A 22,430-nucleotide genomic window follows, 5' to 3' on the forward strand; every position below is an offset into this window, starting at 1 on the left:
CTGCAATGCTTCATCGCAAAAGAAAAATGTTATGACGGAGGTTAGGACTGGGCTGTCTTCCCTGAAGATTTGCTAGCTCAATCTTAATGACTTGTTATTGCTGAAAACAAGGTCTGTCCGTGTGACGGGTGTCACCCCAGCGGCTGTGCTGTAGAGAATTCAGTTGGCTGGAGCCCAGCCCTCAGTGCGGGCTTGTGCAGAGAGGGTTGGGCAGGGTTTAGGGCTGAAATCCCACCCTTATTGCTAGACCTGCCCTTGCCTCTTTCCTTCCTGGACTAGGCACATGGATTTCCATAAAGGCCCATGCTTCAGAGACAGTTTGTGGATGCCATTATTCACACTAGGGATTTATTTCTAGTTCCAAAGCCCAGACTGAGATCATTGCATTATTTTCTCTGTGTTCTATGGAGCAAGGCATACAAACCTCTTTATAACACAAATTTGACTTTAGTAGGTTAGGAGTGGGGCCAAGGCTCTGCATTTCTAACATGCTTCTAGGTGATATGGATGTTGTCCATGGAGCCCCCTGTGGCTGGTCACGCTAGAGAACATGAACTTTAGAAGCAACTTCTCTTCCCTTTCATTCAAGCGACAATTCACCAAGAACAATGCCTTATGATCATCATCCAGCTGAGAGAAAACGCTTGACCAGTTCATTGCCATTCCCTTTGTGCACTCCTTTATTTTTAAAAAGATGAACTAAGAATATGCTATGTTTGCAATACAGCTACCAGGGCAGACGGAGACCTGTGAGAGCCCAGGCAGGCTCATGGCGTGGTGTCCCTCAAACACATTTGGGCACATGTATGTAGAGGCCACACCCGCTTTGCTTGCTGAAGGTGGGGGGCAATCTCCCTTCTGTCTTTCTGACTAGTTTGGCTCTATTCAAACTTGCAATCAATCCCCTTGGAAGAACATCTAACAGTTGTCTATTGAATGCCCCCGAAGGTCTCTCCCAGCCGCACTTTCTTTGGCTTTACCCGAGACAGATCAAAGTGAGTGCTGGGTGTCCTTCATTCTTTCTCTGGGAAGAATCAGTTAATATAAGTTTTCCATCTTGTTATTTATAATAGATCAGCATCCTTGGGAAGGGCCTTTATACTCAGCCCAGTGCTGAGAAAACTTAGTCTTGGCCTTCAGCAGGCTTTCCGTCTTCTTAAGAAAAGAAAGCGCACAGCTAAGCAGTGGGAGCATGAGCTGAATCCAGGTCACGCTGGACCTGATCCGATGCTGTGTGAGCAGGGACAGGCCACTGTGGCCTGGTGGGCCCCGTGGAAGGCTTCACAGGAAGGGCCGGGCCAGGCCTGCGGAACAGGAACATACAGTGAATCCAGAGAGTGTAAACCAAGGCTAGGGAGGAGGAAAACTTGCAGTTTGGACAAATGCACACACAAGCACCCCTGCAGATGTTGGCATTTTCAGAGCCACTCCAGCCACGGGCTCCTCTTACCAGTACGCAGCCAAAAGTTCCACCACCGTTTCCATCCTGAATTCAGCCGGGCTGGGGTGTTTCATTCTGCCAAAGAGCGGAGCCAGAGGCTTTGACCTGAATTCATAAAACGGAAGGTGGAAAAACAAGGTTTCAGTTCTTTTTCAGGAAAAGGACACAACCACCAACAATCTGCAAATTCTCAACAGGGCAGCAGTTCAGGACAGCCGCTGACACTCCTGGACAGAGTGCACAATCATGCGGGGCCCCTTCCCAAGCTGCGGTGATGATCCACTGGTCCTGGGAGAGGAAGGGCCTCTGACAGGACAGTGCTGTTCGGGGCTTCCTCCACTATCTGATGCTCCCACCAACCCTCTTCTTCAAATGTGCCACGGTAACACCACCCAGCACATTCTTGCCATTCCTCTGCCTCCAGCAGGCTTCAGGTCAGAGCAGTTGCAAGACTGGATTTGTTTGTGATGTTTTTGTAAAATAAAGTGTTTTAACAGTTTGGCACAAGGAGGGAAAGATGAAACCAAAATGGCTGGAGCACTCATACCTGGTGGGACGCTCTTTGCAAGAGCAGAAAACTGTTGGGTAGTGGGGCAGAGGGAGGCCTAGGGCCCCTTACTGTCAGCTCCCAACTTGGGACAGCCACCTGACACCTTGGGCTGGTCAGGTCCCTTTGGAAGGGCAGCTGGGCAAAGAGGGAGACCCTGGCTGTTTAGAGCAACTGAAGAGAGTCAAAACCACAGCCTGGGCAAACTGCCCCTGGGTGACCAGGCATCCTGGTTGCTGGCTATTTGGGGCTTCTGCTCTAAAGGGCTTTGAATAGCTTGGCTGCCTGGTACTCGGATTTAGGGGAGGAGAGAAAATGACAGTACCCAAATTGCACCTACCTCCCATCGAGTCTCATTGCTTATGGGATACATTACAAACCCTTTGACCAGGAGCTCAAGGAGCTGTACCCAAAATACGGCTGCAATCAATCTGCCCAATCAAGTTGCTCCCCTGCACACACCATGTGCTCCAGGGAGGCCCATGTGCTCACTGTTCCTCCCTCCAGGCTCATCCTTTCCTCTTCTGTCCCCTTCCTCAGTCCTACTCATCCTTCAGGACCCATGAGGCTGGCTGCCTCCACAGATCCACAGCAGCCCTTCTTTCCCCAGAACGGGATTACCCAAACTGCAGACCAAATCTGGCACCAGCAAAGCAACTAAAAGCGTTGTTTTGAAAGAATTTGTTACCAGAAAATTTCTTTGAGAAATCCTTTCTAAATCGTAATATGCATTTTTCTGATAATTCTTTACTTTTTTTGTTATCATATTGTCTATCTTTTATATGTACATTACCTGCGGGGGTAGGGGGGGAGCATCCCGTAATCTTTCCAGGGTTTAAGTCCGCTAGATCTGAACTCAACCTGTTCCTCTGTGACCACTTCATCTGTGACAGCCTGTCCTGTATGTACACACATCAGGGCCCCTAATCATTCATGTCTTACAGGTGATTATGTAACTATTTCCGGTCTCGCTTTCCAATTAATCAGAATCTCCTTCTGAGCAGGCACTAAGTCTTCTCCAGGATTAAAGGACAGTGCCTGGTACGTAACAAAAGCTCACTGCACGTTAGATACTGCTGCTGCTGCTGTTGTTATTTTACTTCTTTGCAACATCCCAGACAAAAGAGTTTTACTTTCTTCAAAGATTGCACGGGGGCAACCAATAGCATGGCCTACTGGTTATAAGCACAGCCTCTAGAGACATGATACTTAGGTCCAAATCCGGGCACCGCCGCTCGAGTTCGATTACTTAATCTCAGGGGCTCTGTTTTCTGTGAGTTGCCCAGGTCATAGTTTGTTACGAGAATTAAATGGGCTAACGTTTCAATAGTGCATCACACTGTGCCTGGAACATAGGAAGCCCTATGTAAGTATCTTAAGTACAAACATTACCAAATGAAGCTGGGTAGAAATTTACCTTCGAGAAAAAGTTTTCTGAGCAAGACCAAGAAGATTGGTGCCATTTTATTAATTTGAGAAAATAAGTTCCCCTTTCTGGAAATATCATTGGCAGATAAGCAATTGGTATGCTAATCACAGTGTGTCTCAACTCTCGTTCAAAGCAGATGCAACAGGAACTCTCCCTGACAGGACCTGACTGATGATTGAACTTAAAGCATGTATCTTTATGATATGTTTACGCAAACTCTCCGCTGCCTTCCGGGCAGGGCATGCTGTGATATGCCACCCTGACCCTCTCCAGGACTGCGGGCAGTGCTGTCCGCTGTCAGCCTCTCCAGAAACCTGCCCTCGGGGACAGCCACGGCTGAGGACGGGTTGGTGTGGAGAAGAGAGGGTCCCCCTCATCCCAACTTGCAATAACTCTGAAAGTCACCCCAGCCCCCATGGGGTCAGCTGAGGTCTTGGGTGCTTTGCAGTCCCCGTTCCCAATCCTGCTTTCCCTCCTTCCCTTCCACAGGTGTTGATCCCGGAAGCACTCCCTACGAAACATCCCTACACTGCTGCCCAACGCAAAGTCCACTTCCAGGGAACCCAGCCTGCAGCTTGGTTTGGGCAAATTCATTTATTTTCATTAATTCTGATATGACCTCTAATTTACAGTTACCTGGATTTCATCTGTAACTAAGATGAGTGTACGGTGTGGTTTGTCTCAGACAATTTGTGCCTTTAATTATGAAAAGGTTTCGTAATTAAGAGCAATTCCTTTTACTTTAAAAATATCCCCACTCTGAACAATAAATCATATAGCCACCCTATTTGTAAATAACCCCAATTCCCCAGGTCTCATTGACAGTGTATAAAACTGACGTTCATGTAGTCTGAATTCCCCCAGCTTGGAGCTACCTTTAAGTGCCACTTTGGAACCTCAGCCCCCTTGCAGACCTCTTTCCACTCATCCGCCCTGCTTCTGCCCCCACCATGCCCCCAGAAATCTGAGGACTCTGGAGCTCACACACTCTCAACAGAGCAAACTGCTGTGGCCCAGCTGCTGCTCTCTACCCTTTTCTCAGGACGTGGCTCGCACCCCAGTGCTGAGAGCCCCTCCACTCTCCCTGGGAACAGTGGCTGCCACACAGACACGGCTCTTGAATATCACACAAGCTTTGTGTGTTCCATCATTGCCTTGGGGCCTCAATGGCCCAAGGAGTCCCTGAATCCTCAGCCTGGCCAGGCTTTGAGTCTCTATTTTGGTTGTAGCTTGACATATCTGCCTTTCCATGAAATGAGTAAAGAAACACATCCCCTTTGTCTAATACACACTTTTTAGCTGGAGCGCCCAGCGGGAGGGCATGGACCCTAATTGGGTGCATTTAGTGGCATACTGCCCGCAGAGCTCTTTCCCACTCTGGGTCACACACATCGGCCATCAAGGTGGCTGTCAGGTTGGGGTTGGACAATGGCTGCCAAACTATACCTGGAGCCCCTCTACCTACCTAATCCTAGTGGTTCCAGTTCTTTTTCCCGAAGTGCCCTTGCACTCCCCATAATTGAGTTAGCACGAACAGAGGTGGAGGAACTGTAATCTAACTCCGCCCAAACCAGGTATGTGTACTGGCAGCCCTCACTTTGCACGACAGCGCAGGAGCACGCGCATGGCTGTGTAAGTTGGAACTCGGCCAAGTGGTCGCGCTAATCAACGGGAAGAATCACAGTTGGCCTGTGACCTTTGCAAATGTTTGCCAAAACATTTAAAACTCTCCCACTGTCAGTTATAAATGGATTGGAAAATGAAAAAATTAGGAAAATTAATATTTACTTATTACACTGTAATTTAAAACATTGGAAACATTGAAAATTAAAGTGTTAAAAACGTGGGGAATTTGAACATGTCTCGCCTTCTCCCTGTCATTGTGTGACTTAGGACGCGGAGCAAGCATCTTTCCTGTGCCCTGGTGCATTGGATCGGCCTGCAGTATTTTGTTCTTTGCTCTTGCAACACCATGAAATAGCTGTGAGCACTCCTTCAAGGTGAAGTTTTCACTGGTGTCACTTCTCTTGGGACATTTTCATTTTCTTGGAATCTGGGTGTAAACTTCATAGCAACACTCTTACCTGTGCCTGAGCTTCACCAGTAGCTTAACATCCACCAACTTAGGCTGAATTCTGAACTGATGAAACCAGCCCATATTGGCAGTGAAAGGTTCTTCTTCAGTCTCCTTGTAATTACCATTTTTTTTCATTGAGGCAACTAACATCAGTGCTCTGGCCTGCATGCTAGCCAGACTGCTCAGGATTTTAAAATATTACAATCTTCAGTCCAAAGTAGAAGAAAATACTCCACTTCAACCATAAGTGGCCTTCTGTTTCTAGTGCAATTTAAACTAAAAGATGAAGTGACTTTACCTTCTTCTTCATACATTTTTTATTGGATTTTTCCAATATGGTTAGCCCCACCGCTTCCAGCAGCCCCATGCCCTGTCCTATTTTTGCTTTGCTATTGCCATTTTCAAATCTTCTAATGACATCCAGTGTGTCTTCCAGTGTCATTAAATATTTTTGTCCTTGTTGTAGTTTAATTTTTGTTAGCTAGCCCTCTTTAGATTATCCTTGTTTGTAAAGTGTCACGTGGGTTTACCGCTGGGAGATGGGAGACAACAGAGCCCACGCTGCGGTGTCCGAGCATGAGCCGGGTAACAGATGCTGGGAGACCAATCAATCGCGGAGGGATGCAGGGAGGCGTGATGCGGTAGTTTTGCCTCACACCGAGATATGCCTCTGCTGTTATGTAGTGATCTGCGGTCTGAATAGCAGACAGTGAAATTTGTACTTTATGCAATTACAGTCCTATGCTGTGGTGACTGAAAGCTGAACCATTTTGTTGGGGATTGGTATTATTTAACTAAACCAGGGTAATTGAAAATTGTGCATATTGGAACCATGCAAAGCAAGGGCTGTTTTATGAACATCGTTTACCAAATATTTCTGAGCACATTTATAGCATGGCACTTCACCCACCTTGTGGTTGGGTGGCTGCATGTGATCACTTCTGGCCAATGAAGTGTGAGCAGAAGTTACATGTGTTACTTCCATGCCAAAGCATTTGACTGCCAGCGAGTACTGGCACAGCCCCTGAAGAAATCCGAGAAGGTGGCTGCCCTGTGAGCCTGGGTCCCTGGGCGATGAAGATAAGCAGAGACTTCTGCTAAGATGTCATAGACATGAAGCATAAGCAAGAAGTCAGCCTTCCTTTTAAGCTATGGAGGCCTTAGGGTTGTTTGTTTCTGCAGCACTCCAGCCCATTCTGATTGACACCATATAGAATTAGGAGAGAATCTAGGAAAAGGAGGATAGGGAGCCAGGCAGAATTTAGAAGCCAGAAATTGGCAGCTAATAGTCAAAAGGGCTCCAAGTTTGTGGGGGGAGAGGTTTGAGAAAGAGTCAGGGGCATGTACTAAAAACAAACAATAAGTCTTTATATGGTAAAAAGAAATAGCGCAAATACATAAAATAGGTGTCTAGTTGAATAAATTATTAAAAAGTAAACACTCATAACCTGCACCCTAATCAAGAAACAGAACTCATTCAGCCATGCCCACGGCTCCCATCTCTGTCCTGCCCCACCCCAGAGCTGCCCTGCCCCCCCATCAGTTACCACGTCCGTCTCTAATGATAATGACCTCCTCCCTTTACTGCATTGCCACCCACTCACGCGTCCTGCAACACCGCGGCTTAGTTTGACTAATACTTTCGATTTTCCTCCAATGTACAGATTTCCTGTCCATTGCTTTCCCCTTCTGAATTTATCTGCTGAAGAATTTATTATCTACAGTATCTGTGACACTCACAGTGCAGCGGTTATCTTCACCCACAAGGGGAAATCCGACCCTGACCCACGGACGCCGCCTCCCCAGCATTGGGACTGAGTTTCCCAGTTTCAGGGGGAAATCTTACAGGCGTGAATGCCCAGACCTGAGATTTATGTGGTGTACTATGAGTTTTCATTTAATGTTGTGTTGATTTTATTCTATTTAATATTTCTAAATGTGTATTGCAATATTTATGTGTCTTACTACAGTACCCCAGTCTTTAAATATTAAAATAATAAATTTTTATAGTTTCCAAGTAAGGTAAAATTTGAAGGTGATAAAAGGGGGTCACGGAGGGTTTCCTACCGGGTGGGTTTTGTGGCTTGGTGACCTTCTTACCCTGCGGTTCCTCTGCACTGCCAGTCGGATCCACAGTTGATCGAACGTGGGTTTCACTATCTGTGGCAAGATGACTTTGAAGGCGGTCGTGCATTTGTTTACCAGAAGGTACATACTCGTCTACAAAATACGTTTTTTGTATTATAAACAGCCACTGGTGTTCAATTCCAAGACTCAGTCTGCTCTGTTAATTTATCTGGTGCTTCAGAATGGTGAAATCCTAGTTCAGAACTTCCCACCTTGTAATGTCTGGTTATTCATCATATAATTCACACAGGAGAACCAGGGTAAATGCTTGCTTTTCGTTCCCCAGAGCTCAAAGCTCTGTCACATCCAGGTAAGTTGCTACGGTCTGAAATTGGCCAAACTGTCATGTAAGCCCAGATGGCCTCCATCGGCCCGGCCTGCTCTCCCTATGCTTTTGACCTGCTAAGAGTTTGCTCCAGGCCCTGCGGACCCCCTGATTGTCTCTCCATCTCCTCACCACATCAGAGCCCACTTTCAAGAAGGGAGCGCCCTCATTTCCTTCTCCCTTAGGAGATAAATTGTGGGCATCACCCACAATACCTAGAGGTATGTGGATTCTAAGCCACCTCTCTCAAATATTCTGTCACAATTCTTGTGGGGTTGAAAATGGGTAGCCACAAGGCAAACCCAACTTGTGATTACGTTTTGTTTTGGTCAGCAAGAGTGCTTGTTAAGGCTTTGTTTGTTTGTTTGTCTGCTTGTTTTTAAGCTGAATGAGACTACATTTGGATAAGGGGATTTTGTCTCTGGTTAGATCAGAGCCCAAACCCCTCTTGTATTATACCTGCCCTGTTTTCTGACTCCCAAAGATACATGTGTTTGCCATATCTGTCTTACAGTAACCTTGCAGACAGGGGTGAGCAGCCCGTTTTACAGAAGAATGCACGAGAACTGGAGAACTGGTGAGACGGGCCCAAGTGAGACCTCAGTGGACATGGGACAGACGGTATGCACTCTGGGAGGCAGACCGCACTGGGGAGAATGGGTGCTGGGACCCTCTCCAGCCCTGCACCAGCCAAAACCCACATTCTTTTCTCTTCTCTTTCACAGAGACAGCACAAGGAAGCATGATAAAATGAGGCCTAAGATAATATTTGGGGGAAAGTTTATTTTTTTATGGTCTGTTTGCATTAAACCGTTGGGCAAAGAGAGGCCGTTAAAGACTTGTCTCAAATGGCTGGGCTGGAGAAGCACAAATCCAATGTCAATAGCTGGAAATACAAGTGTTTGGTTTCATTAAACTTCTCTTTAAAAAAACATTTCTTTCCTTTTCCTGAGGCAATCTGAGGGAAGGGGATGCAGAGCCGGAAAGAGGCAGAGAGGAAGAAGGAGCAAATCGAAGCCAGAGCAGGTGGGGGCGGGGGGTGATGGTCCTGAGGTCCTCATTCCCCTCTGAGTGTCTCCAGCCAGCCCAGGAGGTTGTCACGCCTGTCCAGGAGCAGTCGCCTCCTCATCTGCCGGGTGCAAGGACTGCCGCTAATTGCGGGAAGGGGAGCGAAGAGCAAACAGCAAAATGAGTGAAAATGAACACACGGTCAAATCAGGGCCAGCGCCGGGGAAAATGACTTGAATTCTGCGCTCTCCTGTGGCCCCGCCACCATGCTGGCCCTCGGCTGCCCCCAGGCAGAGGCCACATCTTCTGTAGAAGCAGAAGAGGACATTTCAGAGTCCCGGCTCTAGTCAGACAGAGGGGGTTTCAGGTTACAATCCTGGCTCTGGGACGCATCAGCTGGGTCACTTTGGGCAAATTCTTTGTGTTAGCACGGTGCCTAGCATTCAGTAAGAGTTCAGTAAACATTTGTGGGCTTAGTTTTAGAACTCCTCTCTCTCTACCTTTGTCCTTCCCTTACACACCACACCCCAGCAATCCCACAAGATTTGTCCAATGAAAACGCGTGTTCTCTTGCAGGGTGTTTTGCACACTGCCCCAGTCTGTTTCCAAACAGCTCCATGGACACTGCATCCTCACCCTCACCAACACACCCGAGTTCATTTGCCCCATCTGCCTGGATGGCCCTCTTCATTCACCTCCATCCACTCCAATATGGCTCAAGGCCCACGTTGTAATGAAATGTTTTCTGTTTCAAGAAAACCAACTCATAGAGCAAGAAAGGAAATGCATTGACTACACAGTGGCAAAGTCCAGGGGACAGGGCTGTCTTCAGGAGTGGCTGCATTCAGAACCTCACTGGAAGTCACTAGAACCTTGCGTCAGCTCTTGCTCTTGCTTCTTCTTTCGTTGTGTGTTCTCGCACACAGAGTGCAAAAGTCCCAATTTCTCCACATCCTCACCGTATACTTTTGTTGTCTTTTTGATAATAGCTACCCTAACAGTGTGAGGTAGTATCTCACTGGGTTTTTATGTTCTTTTCCCCGATGGTTAGTGATGTTGGGCATCTTTTTTGACCTGCTGGCCATTTGTACATCTTCCTTGGAGAAATGCCTATTCGAATCCTTCGCCCATTTGTAAAATTGGGTTATTAGGTGTTTTACTTCTAAGTTGTAAGAATTCCTTATATAGTTTGGATATTAACCCTTAACAGATACATGATTTGCAAATATTTTCTCGGATTCCACAGGTTGCCATTTTATTCTCTTGACCATTTCATTTGCTGTGCAGAAGCTTTTTAGTTTGTGAATTCCCACTTGTTTTTGTTTTTTATGCCTGTGCTTTTAATCCATTTTGGGTTGATTTTGTATATGGTGTAAGATAAGGTACAATTTAAGTCTTTTGCCTATGGATATCCAGTTTTTCCAATACCATTTGTTGAAAAGACTGTCTTTCCCCATTGTACATTCTTGGTACCTTGTCAAAGATTAGTTGATCATGTAAGCATGGGTTTATTTCTGGGCTCTCTATTCTGTTCCATTGGTCTATATGTCTACCTTTAGGCCAATAACATATCATTTTGATTACTGTAGCTCTGTAATATATTTTGAAATCAGGAAGTGATTGCATCTTGATCCAAGCATCACTAGAGCTCCAGTCTGCCTGCCTGGGCCTGTGGGTTAGGGGCCCAGCGGCAAGACCATCTGAGCCTAGCACAGGAGAAAGGAGTATAACCCTTAAACAAATAAAACAAACAAACAAAACACTTAGCTAGCCTTTCATTCCTCAGGGAACAGAGATTAAGGTAGGGCAGGTCCTTAAAAGGTGAATGAAAGAAACCCTCAAAATAAGAGAAATACCAAAATGATGTTAAACCAGTTTGGACACTTCATCCAAAGCCTCTGCTATTACCTGCAATGATTACCTGGCAAAGCTTCTCTACATCTGGAGGTAACTACCCCAGACCCAAGACCCCTCTCTAGGACCTGGCCGAGGGCTTTATCCCAGTGTAATCCAAGCTGACCTCTGGGCAAGGCCCAAAGACAGCCCCACCTAATCTGCTTCCCATGCCAAAGGGCCTCCAGAGACATCAACCGACCCTCAGTCAGCGGGGAGGAGGACTAGGGAGGCATGGCACAGAAAAGTCTCTTCAGTTCTCTTCATTCCTCTTTACCAGATGTAGGGGCTCCCTCGGTGCCAGACCTGGGGCAGGCACTGGTGATCAACTCAACAGCCCCGCAGGGATCTCCAGCAGAGAAGAGCCACCCACCGCCCTTGCCTTCTACTGTGGGGGCTTGGGTGAACAGGGCAGGGAGGGGTTTTAATTACTCTCCAGTGAAGTAATTGAAAGGATGCTGTCAGTTAGACCTCAGATCGGATCCTTGTTCCATCATTTTCTAGCTGCCTGACTCAGACATCCTCTCCAGGTCTGGCCGCTCTAACTTAGGAGGGGGTGGGATTGGGTGGGATTGGGCGGGATCCTCCCAGCTCTGAGTTAGGTGATGGTCAATTCTGATGCCATGCTATCACCTGCACCAACCACACACCCACAGTCCACATCTCTAGGACATTTGGTTGCTCCAGGGACATCTGAGGCCAAATCTCCCCTCCAGCTTGTGCTATGGAGCAACAGCCAGTGCCCCACAGTGAAGGGCATTGCTCTGAGCCAAGCTGCACCTGCCCCCTTTCCATGCCCCAGTCCCCCAGACTGAAGATAAAGATGACAGGGATGGTTCCCATCTTGTTGGGTTGTTAGGAGGGCTCAATGAGATGATTTAGGCCAAAACTCTGAGAATAGTGCCTGGCGGCTCTCAGTAAGTTCAGTATAAGACTTGGCCATTATTACCATGAGCATCAGGAGCCTGCAAAGCTCCCCACACCACCATCTGAGCTAGTAGAAAGTCCAAGTGTGGCAACCAAGGTCTTTGTCCCAGGGAAAGTTGAGCCTCTTGCAGATCCGGGACCAGAAGAAAATAGTCTTGGATATTCTCTCCTTCACTCTGGAAGGTAAGAATTGGCGGGCTCTCTGGCCTGCAGATTAGAGCCCCTCCCACCCTCCAGCTACAGGGCCCATTAGGAACATGCTGTTGACACTGAGCAGCCGCACCTCACACTTGCACGGTACAGCCTGGCAGGCTGCATGTGGCCTCCTTTCCCAGTGGGCTCGTGCCAGACGGCTTGATTACCCCGGGGTGCATTTCAGGCCTTCTCGCTATTATCAGCTTCTCACTTTCAGCTGCTGGATGGGGGCAGGATCCTTCCCTTCCTCCCTCTGCCCCATCGCGGGGTGTTTGTTTTCAAGGCAGCCTGGACTGCCCAGTCGAGCCATCTCCTGTCCTGGGGAAGGCTTCTCCCAGCATGCCCACTCAGACCCGCCCAGATATCGCCCCCCATGTCCTCAGGGGGAATCCAACGCTTGCCTCTCAGTCCCAGCCCCAGATGAATCTCTCTTGAGTGGGGGTTGGGAGGTGAGGAAGGGGCTAGGTCATAACTGTTCAGTCTGTGCCAATGGCATTTCAAGGTCTCTGAAGGAAAAAACTTTCCTGCCATAATGACCAGCACACCCACTGGGAAAGATTAAAAAGGAGGAGAAAATGATAGAGAACAAAAGAGTGCAATTTCCACCAGAGTCATAAGCACTAGATTTAGAAAATGTGCCATTCCTCTCTCTCCTCCTTCACCCAGGCCGTGTCCCCTCTCGTTGCGCCCTGTCCCTTCTTCTCCCTGAAGCTGCTCCATGACGTTGGCTCTGAGATCCTTCCCTCCTGGTCATTCCTTCCCAAAAGGCTGCGGCAGAAGCTGGGAGCGCTCCCCCACATAACCAAGTCAGGGAAACTTCATGTTACATTAATTCCTTGAAGGGGAGGGGAATGTCATCTTTGAACAAACAAACAAACAAAACCGTCTTTCGTTCAGAGCCCCACAGAGAGGCCCTTCCAGGGGGAGGGGCAGTTTGGCAGCTGGTCCCTTTCTTTCTGCCCGGGGTTTTGTCCTCACCGGCAGAGATCTTTGTTCCCATGGCCACCAAGTCCCCTTGTCCACCTGGTTCTCCTGCCCAGGTGCGGACCACACCCCTTTGCCCTCCTTTGCAGAACTCAGACAGGCTGGAATTCTCTAAAAATATCCTCACAGAAAACCAATGAAATGAACAAAGAGAACACAAACAGCTGAACAACAGATGTGCTTACTGCGCACAGGTACCTAATCCCAAAACAAGCCAAGTCTCACCGGCCCTGCGCTGGTCAGCTCCGGTTTCTTCCCTGCCTCTGCCGGGAAAGACCCTCTCAAGCGAGGCTTTCTGACACTCCCTTCCCCTCAGCCCCCGCCAGCGAGGCAGCAGTGGGAAGAGAAAGGGCAGGCAGTGTTCAGAGTGCAGCCACCCCCTGGCCCCATGTCTGAGCTAAGGTCAGAGGGCAGGTGGGCCCTAAGCCCCCTAAACTGGAGCAGAATCCTACTGGTTGAAGCAGCCCCCCATGTGGAGAGGGGTAGTATCCACAGAGGGGGGCCTAGCAGGAGGAGGAAGGCTGGTGAGGCCAGGCTTGGAGGCATGGCCAAGTGTAGACACTGGGAGCAGGTACCTGGCCGCAGCTCTGCTTTTGTCACTCTAGCCACGTCCCCATCTTTTCTGGGCCTCAGTGTCCCCATTGGTAAAAGGGGGTGGTTTGAGTAGGTGATCTCTGAAGGTTCTTTCATCTCTAGCACTTGGTAGTTCTGCAATCCTCCATCTCCAAGCACCGCTTTTTGGACGTGAGACAGCGCCAGTCTACCCAGACAGGTCTCGTATGTGCTGCCCGGGGAAGGCATCAACCCCCAACGCCATCACAGCAGCTCGTCGGCCTGAGCGGGGACCAGGCACCTGAAACTACTGTAGCTCCTTCACACACAGGGACTCATTTTCTCCTCGAAGGAGCCCTGTGCAGAGGACCTAGTGTCCCCATTTCACAGGTGACCAGACTATAGCACCAAGTGGTAAAAAGCACTCCAGGGTGGTGAGTAAAGGCAGGGGCTTCAGGCAGGGTGGTCCCAGGGCCTGTGCTTGGATCTCCAGGCTAAAACACTTCTTCACGGGAGTCACTGTAGTATCTCAAATGGACACAGCAGCCGAAAGGTGGAAACAACCCAAATACCCATCGGTGGATAAATGAATAACAAAACGTGATATGGCCATACAATGGAATATTATTCAGCCTTAAAGAGGAATGAAATTCTGACATAGGCCCTGAAAATGCATGAACCCGCAAACGTCACGCTGAGTGACATGAGCCAAACACAAAAGGACAGATGTATGGTTTCACGTACAGGAAATATCTAGAACCAACAGATTCAGTGAGAGCAAACAGAATGGTGGTCACCAGGGCCCGAGGGGAGGAGAGAACGGGGTATTATTGTTTCATGGGTACAGAGTTGCTGTTTGGGATGATTAAAGAGTTTCAGAAATGGATTGAGGAAAGGGTTGTGAAATATGATAAATGTACTTAATGCCACTGAATTGTACACTTAAAAATAGTTAGGATGGTCGATTTTGTTATATTTATATTAACAATAATTTTTTAAAATATCTATAGAATAGATACCACTTACTGAGCACCTCCTATGCCCCTATAGCCCTGGGTGCTTTATGTATTGTCTCGTTTAATACCTACAACAACCCCGTGAGGTGGACTATGGTGTCATTCTGCCTACAAGGACACCTAGCCTCATAAATTCCCCAAGGGCCCGCAAGTAGTCAGCGGCCGAGCTGACATGTAAACCCAGGCATTGATGAGCGCGAACTCAGAGAGGAGGGCAGAGAGAAATCTGAGAAGGCGAAGCACAGGCTGAGACGAACCAGGGTGTGGGGCCACTCACACTCCTACCTGTGCTTGCCAGGTTCCACAAATTCCACCTTTGTCTTTTCTCACACCTCTCCCTGCACTGGTTTCATTTCCCCCCTTGTTTTATAGCCAATGACCACTTTCCTGCCTCACCCCTCAATGGACATCGCTACCTCTGCCCATGATACCTCCATACCCACCCCCAGCACAGCAGGGCAGCCTGTCAGGGCTTGGGGCACGGAGAGAGCTCAGCCCACCAGGTCTACTCTGTGCTGAGGGACGAAGAGGCCAGATCACTCCTGATCAAGTAGCTATCCACCCTCACTCCTGCCCTCACTGGGGAGGTCCTGCCAGGGCCAGGGGCAGCTGGCTGATAATTGCCTGTCCCCAGAAGAACCTCCGGGAGGCTGGGCAGGTGACTCCAGGGGTGCCAGCCCTGTGGGTTACTAGTTTATCCCAGGCTCAGTTGACCCTGAATGGAAGTGCGGTCTGGGCGGCAAGTTTCATTTGCCTTTTAAATAACAAACTGCCCATTGCCCCCGAAGCACGGGGCATTTTGCATTCAGGTCACCCAGGAGAGCCAAGCACACCTCCATCTAGGCCAGCTTGTCCAGCTGTAGCCTCCTGAGGCGTTAGCCTAACCCTGAAGGTCGCACACAGGCACAAAGCTTCCTTAGAAACTCCTCACAAGGAGGACGCAGGCGAAGTTGTCAGGTGCCAAGGTTGTGACTGGCAGGTCGGAAGGGCTTCTGTATGTGTGCCTCCCGACTTGCTTTTCCTACCCCACGTGCCCCATCCCCGATATTTCCCTGCCACTTTGTTCCCCAGCTCCTGCACCCAGCCCGTGACTGGGGATCCCCAGAAATCCTCCAATGAACTGGGACTCCTCTCAGGGGATCCTGAACGGCTAACTTTGACCCAAGAAGTGAAATGCGGGGGAGTCTGGACCTTAGGCACAATGTGGAGGAAAGGTTTTAAAGCACAGGAGTCTTTCCAAATGCCCCTTTAATCACGACCAGGAAGAGGGACTCTCCCAGCTGGCAGGTTTAAAGTATAGGCGCCCTGCTCTCGGGAGAGTCGCTGTGGCATCACAGAGTGGGCTCCAGGGTCAAACGTCCAGACCTGAGTCCTGACTCTGCGGCTGACCAGCGATGCGATCTCAGCCTGTGGCAGCGGGATTTTCCGCCTTTATGAACTCCCTTAGGGTAGGTACTAAAGAGGATGACAGGGGATGGAGCACAGAAAGTATTTAGGACAATGCTTAGCACAAAGTTCCTAGTCAATAAATACTGGCTTTTATTGTTATGCAGATTGACCTTGGCAGTCAATCAGGGAATCTTTGCCCCTGAAACCAGACTCAGTCCCAGATTCCTCAGCAGCAGAGCAAGTAGCTGCTACCAATTGGCCAGGAAGAGCATCTAAGACAAATCCATTTGCAACCATCGAATCTGTTTTCTTCTTCAGTTGGCATTTAGTGCTCTTCCCCTCTGTCTGAGCTGGGACCCCTCTACTTCCCCATCCTCATCTCCTATTATTCTCATGCTAGGACCACCCTCCTCACAACACACACATGCACTTTAGATCCAAAATCAATCCCTGGTTTCTCCATGCACAATTTTCAACAGCTTTAATGAAATACAATTCACATACCATACAATTCACCCATTTCAAGTATACATCCACTTTTCAGGAAGACAGCGCTGAGTGCAAAGAAGGAAGCTCCTGCCCCTCCCAAAGCCAAGGCCAAAGCCAAAACAAAGGCTTTGAAGGCAAAGGAAGCAGTGCTGAAAGGGGTCCACAGCCAGGAAAAAAAAAAAGAAGAAGAAGAAGATTGGCATGTTTCCCAACTTCCAATGGGGCGAAGATGCTGCGGCTCTGAAGGCAGCCCCAATATCCTAGGAAGAGCCCCAGGGGAAACAAGCTTGACCACTATTCCATCAGCAAGTTCCCCCAAGTACTGAGTCAGCCGGGAAGAAGATAGAAGACAACAGCACACTAATGTGCATTGTGGATGTCAAGGCCAACAAGCACCAGATCAAACAGGCTGTGAAGAAGCTCTGTGACATTGACATGGCCAAGGTCAACCTCCTGATCAGGCCTGATGGAGAGAAGAAGGCCTGTGTTCAACTGGCTCCCAACTAGGATGCTCTGGATGTTGCCAACAAAATTGGGATCATCTAAACTGAGGCCAGCTAGCTAATTCTAAATATAAAAATTTTCACTTAAAAAAGAGCAAATAAATGAAGTGTGCAGTTCAATGGCTTTTATATATACACAGCTGTGCATATATCAGCACAGCCAATTTAGCAGATTTTTATTGCCTTTCAAAAAATTCCCCATACCTCTTACCCACCACCTTCCAAACTCTCTTCTTTCTCCTCCTCTGACCCCAGTACTAGGCAACCACTAATCTACTTTCCGTCTCTACAGATTTGCCTATTCTGGACATCGCACATAAATGGAATCACACATTATGTGGTTCGTTGTGTCTGGCTTCTTTCACTTACAATGTTTTCAAGGGCCATCCACATTGTAGCATGTAGCAGTACTTCATTTCTCTTTATTGCTGAGTAATATTTCATTGTGTGAATATAGCACATTTTATTTATTGGTGGACATTTGGGTGTTTCCACCTTTCAACTACCATGAATAATGTTGCTATGAATATTTACGTAGAAGTTTTTGTGCGGACATGTTTCATTTCTCAGGTAGATGTCTAGGAATCAAACTGTTGGATCACATGGCAACTCCAGCCATTTCAGAAACTGCCAGAATGCGTTCTAAACCAGCTGTACAATTTTAAATTTCCACCAGCAGCGCATGAGGGTGTGATTTCTCTACATCCTTGCCGACACTTGTTACTATCTGTGTTTTGGATTAGAGCTGTCCTAGAGGGTGTGAAATGGTATCTTACTGTGGCTTTGATTTGCATTTCCTGATGGCTAGTGATTTTGAGCAGGTTTTCATGTGCTTATTGGTCAGTCATATATCTTCATCAGAGAGCTGTCTATTCATGTCCTTCGCCAATTTTTAAGTTAGGATATTTGCCTTTTTATTATTGAGCTATGAGGTTTTAAAATACATTTTAGATACAAATCCCTTATCAGGTATATGATCAGGAAAATTTTTCTCCCATTCTGTGAGTTGTCTTTTCACTTTCTTTATGGTATTGTCTGAGGTCCCCAAATTTTAAATTTTGATGCCATTTTGAGTAAATTTTGTATGTGGTAAGAGGTAGGGGGTTCAACATCATTCTTACACATGTGAATATCCAGTCATCCCAGCATCATTGAAAAGACTATTCTTTCCCCAATTCAACCGTCTTGGAACCTTTGTCAAAACCAATTAGCCGTAAAGTCGAGAGTTTATTTCTGGACTCTCAATGGCATCTTATGCTCTTTATGTCTGTCCGTACGCCAGCAGCACAATGTCATGGTCACTGTAGCTTTGTAGTAATGTTTGAAGTCTGGTAGTGTTAGTCTTCCAGGTTTGTTCCTTGTTTTCAAGGTTATTTTGGCTAATCTGGGTCCCTTGCATTTTCATATGAATTTTAGAATTAACTTGTTGATTTCTGCAGCTGGGATTTTGATAGGGATTATACTGAATCTTCAGATCAATTTGGAGAGTATTGCCACCTTAACAATATTATTTCTTCTAATCCATGAGCATGGGATGTCTTTTTCATTTATTTAGGCTCTCTTTAATTTCTTTGAACAATATTTTGTAGTGAAGTATAAATTTTTCACTTCATTTATCAAATTTATTCCCAAGGTTTTTTTTTTATGCTACTGTAAGTGGAATTGTTTTCTTAATTTCATTTGCTGTTTAGTCATTGTTATGGTATAGAAATATGATTGATTTTGGTTATTGATCATGTATCCTCAGCTTTGCTGAACTCATTTCTTATAGCTCATGGTTTTATTGTGGATTATTTAGGGTGTTCTATATGTAAGTCATATCATCTCTAAGTAGAGATAATTTTACGTCTTCCTTTCCAATTTTGGTGCTTTTTCTTTCTTTTCTTGCCTAATTTCCCTGACTAGAACCTCCAGTACAATGTTGGATAGATGATGAGAGTAGATATCCTTGTCCTGTTCCGAATCTTAGGGGGTTGCATCACTACTAACGATAATAGCTCTCGGGGTTGGTAGATGCTTTATATCAGATTGTTCCTATGAAACAACGAGTGCATCATAGACTAAACTCAGTATTTGTCGTCTTGAACAGAGCAGAAGGATCTGGACAAAAAGAAAAGGAAAACAACTTCTTTTCTCCTCTGCCCAGTCAGAAAGGACTTTCTGGGAAAGGAAGGATTTGAAAGGATTCCTGGAAGGAAAGGGAAGAAGATGCTTAGCAAATTTGTTAAAATGTGCTTTCTTCAAAATCCTGAGAAGGCACAGGAGAGGGAGATTGGGGGCGGGGGGCAGGGAATGGCCAGAGAGCAAAGAGAAGCTAACTTTCTCTTAAAGAGAGAGCAGGACAAAGGAATTGGGGAAGAAAGATGCTAGCCCAGGATGGCCAAGCCTCGCAAAAGGTCCTGCAGATGAGCTGCCTGCCATGAAGTAGGTTGAACTCTTCCTTCAGGGCGGTGGGATGATTCCCCAGTACCAGGCCCCTGAGCGGGGGTTTTGAATGTGACGATCTAGGGGGACTGGTATAATTCCCTATGATATTATGGCACAGCATCAGGGGAGCTCAGAGTCTGACCACTTCCAAGCATTATTCATCTACCCTCAGAAATGTAAATCATGCTGTGTTGTTGCCAGTAGCCAGGTGATGGCTTCTGAGTTCAGGTTAATTCAAGTAATTGCTAAACTCTTACCATGAGTCCAGCCTCATGCTAAGGACTGTGGTGAGCAGAAGGGAAGTCAGAGTAGGGTCCTTGCTGTTGAGGAATTTAGAGCTGGTAAAACAAGAATTCCATATTGGAAAGTGGTACGACGCATGCAGTTCACCCAAGTCCGGAACTAAATATAAAAATGGGTGGGACACTGAGTGAGGTAGGGGTTCACAGGGGACAGAGAAAGGACTGCGGGCTGGTGACCAGGAAGAACTTATGGAGAAGGTGGAACTTGACACCAACATGCACCTATGAGAATAAGGTCTCTCTTCCTCCCTCCCTCCCCCAGGCTATGAGGAGACCAAGCCTGGGAGTGGAGGAAGCAGCTTCTCTTCTGGAAACTTAGAGGGAAGGCTCTAAGTGAGAACTTTCTCCTGTCCGACCTTTTTTAGTGCTGTTTGTTCTAAAAGGGACCAGATTTTCCTGTTACAACAGCCAAAAAACCAAAATAAATCAAGGAAGGAATGGCAAGGATGGACCTGGAAATGAAGTTAAAATCCCTAGGCTTGGTGAAGACACCACAAAATGGTTTTCTCCTCACAGTGGCTGCTCGGGTTAGAGGTACAGCGGACTGGACTGCGCTAAAGGGTCTGGGGACATATTCTTCTCCCTGTCAACTCCACCCACCCCTCTTCCCAACCCATTTCCTCCAAAAGCCTTTTGCAGATGGTGCCTCGCAGTTCCCAGAACCAGTCTGGAGCAGTGATTAAAAGATCAAAATTCCAGGAACCATTTTTTCTTCTTGTTGTACACCTTGGCAAATGCTTAAGCTACAGTAAGACACAGTATAGCATTTAAGAGGGACAATCAAGATTCCGCAGAAAAATCAAGAATTCCACCAGGCATGGGGCCAGTCCTCAAAAAAGTAGTTGTTTGGGAAAGGTAGGATCCTGCGAACACTCTTTTGGGGAATGCTTTATCCACATGATACTGGGACCTTCCGCTTGCCTCACTAATTCCCCTTCCTTTCCCCATTTGCATGGGCAAGGGTTACTTACATTGCAACCAGTTTTCGGCATATTACTAATTAAATTAAATCCATAAGTTGAATGAGCTAAATCTTCAGCTCAAAGAGTATGTATATGTGTGGATTTATAGAGAGAGATATATCTATGTATGTACTTTTTATTTCAAAAATTCTGTATTAGCGAGATATATTAAGATTAACATGTTTATTATCCTAACCCTTTTAGAGCATATCAAACACTTTTGTGTGAAAAAGTACAGGATTATGATTAATAGTCATCCCATAAGTCAGAGTAGAGCCCATCTGATAAACTTTCTAGAGACTGAGAAACTGAATGAGCACAACCACCAAGCATAGAAGTTCCCAGTGAGTTGATCCCCGTTCTTTGAATTCCTTCTGTACTGATGGAGGGCCTAACTGAATCGTCAGCTGATAGATCATTAGAAATAATTTTCGATGATAGATTACCATGTGTTTTTGGTATGTAACTGGGAAGGAGTTCAAAGAGCTGAGTATCGCTGTTATCACAAAACTCTTTCTACTCCTAACGTATTTTTGCGAGCATGTTTTCTCAGCATGTATATCTACAACAAAGGGAAAATAGGAATAGAATCGAAGCTAAACACTGTCTCATTTAACAATAATACTCATTCATGTCATGAAGAGATGCATTTCCAGTAACAATATATTTGTGTTAAATATTTATTAAAATATGTATTATATTTATATTTTGACCAATTGTATAATAAAAATTACTCTAGTGAATAATCTAGAAAATTTTTTAATGATTTTATTTATTCATTTTTAGAGAGAGGGGAAGAGTAGGAGAAAGAGAGGGAGAGAAACATCAATGTGTGGTTGCCTCTTGTGCATCCCCTACTGGGGACCTCGCTTGCAACGCAGGTATGTGCCCTGACTGGGAATCGAACTTGTGACCCTTTGGTTCGCAGGCCAGTGCTCAATCCCCTGAGTCGTACAAGCCAGGTAATCTAGAAATGTTTTTAACATTTAAAGCTTGCAATCACAGGAGAGTTTTTAAGTTATTTTTAACATACACATACATTTTTACTACAGCATATAATAAGCATAAAAATATATCAGGATAAAACTCTATGGGAGAAGTGGAATAAAAGGGCAGATTCAAGGAGAAATAGGTACAATATAAGATTTCTAATGGCAAAGAAGATCTTGTTCATATACTTTTTAAACAGATGATGATGAGTATCGAATGGCTATCGAATTTATATTCCACTGGATACACTTAAAAGAGTGATGTTGTAGGTTTATAACTATCAAATTTTCAATGTGCCAGAAATGACACCTTTTTGCAATTACTATTTCAACTTGTGATAAAAAATATTTAGCTGACAATGTGCTCATGCTGCCTCTCTGCCTTTGTGTAGCCCTTCCCCTCGCCCGGAACCTGCTTTGCCTCTTCGCCAGGATGGATAGTATGGGCACAGGGGGCCTGGGACAGGAGGAGCACATGGAGGGCTGGGGGGCCCAGGTGCACTGTCTGCATCACTGCCTCCCAATACTCCCCTGACCCCACCCTTCTCCAAGGGCCAAGCAGGGGCAGGTCCCAAGCCTTCCCTTAGTGACCGTACCCTCTGAGCTGAAGACAGTAGTAGGCACTGCCCACCCAGATAAAGGTTCCCTGGGACTTTCAGGATACAAACTCCTGCACTGTCCTCTGCCTTAATCAGTGATGGGGACATGGTCTGAGCAGCTTGGGCTGCATGCCTCCCGTTCACCACCCACTGCACAGTTTACCCTTCCTCACAACAAGCCCTGGCTATGTACTCTGACAGAGAGATGAGGCTCAAACACCCAGGCTGATGGAGGAGACAGTCGCCACA

The 22,430-nt window shown here is 46.7% G+C and overlaps 1 long non-coding RNA gene across 1 annotated transcript in view; it reads right to left on the bottom strand.

Moving 5' to 3' along the window:
* Window positions 1-255: 255 nt before the first annotated feature.
* Window positions 256-22,430, bottom strand: part of LOC139440964 (uncharacterized) — a 99,291-nt gene continuing 77,116 nt past the window's right edge. The window contains exons 3-4 of the long non-coding RNA XR_011651295.1: window positions 1,451-1,546; window positions 256-1,304 (exon numbers count right to left, since the gene is read on the bottom strand). This is a non-coding gene — a long non-coding RNA (uncharacterized lncRNA). The remainder of the gene's footprint in view (window positions 1,305-1,450; window positions 1,547-22,430) is intronic.

The sequence above is a fragment of the Desmodus rotundus genome, chromosome 5 (genome assembly GCF_022682495.2).
Source record: "Desmodus rotundus isolate HL8 chromosome 5, HLdesRot8A.1, whole genome shotgun sequence".
In the NCBI taxonomy this organism is placed as follows: Eukaryota; Metazoa; Chordata; class Mammalia; order Chiroptera; family Phyllostomidae; genus Desmodus; species Desmodus rotundus.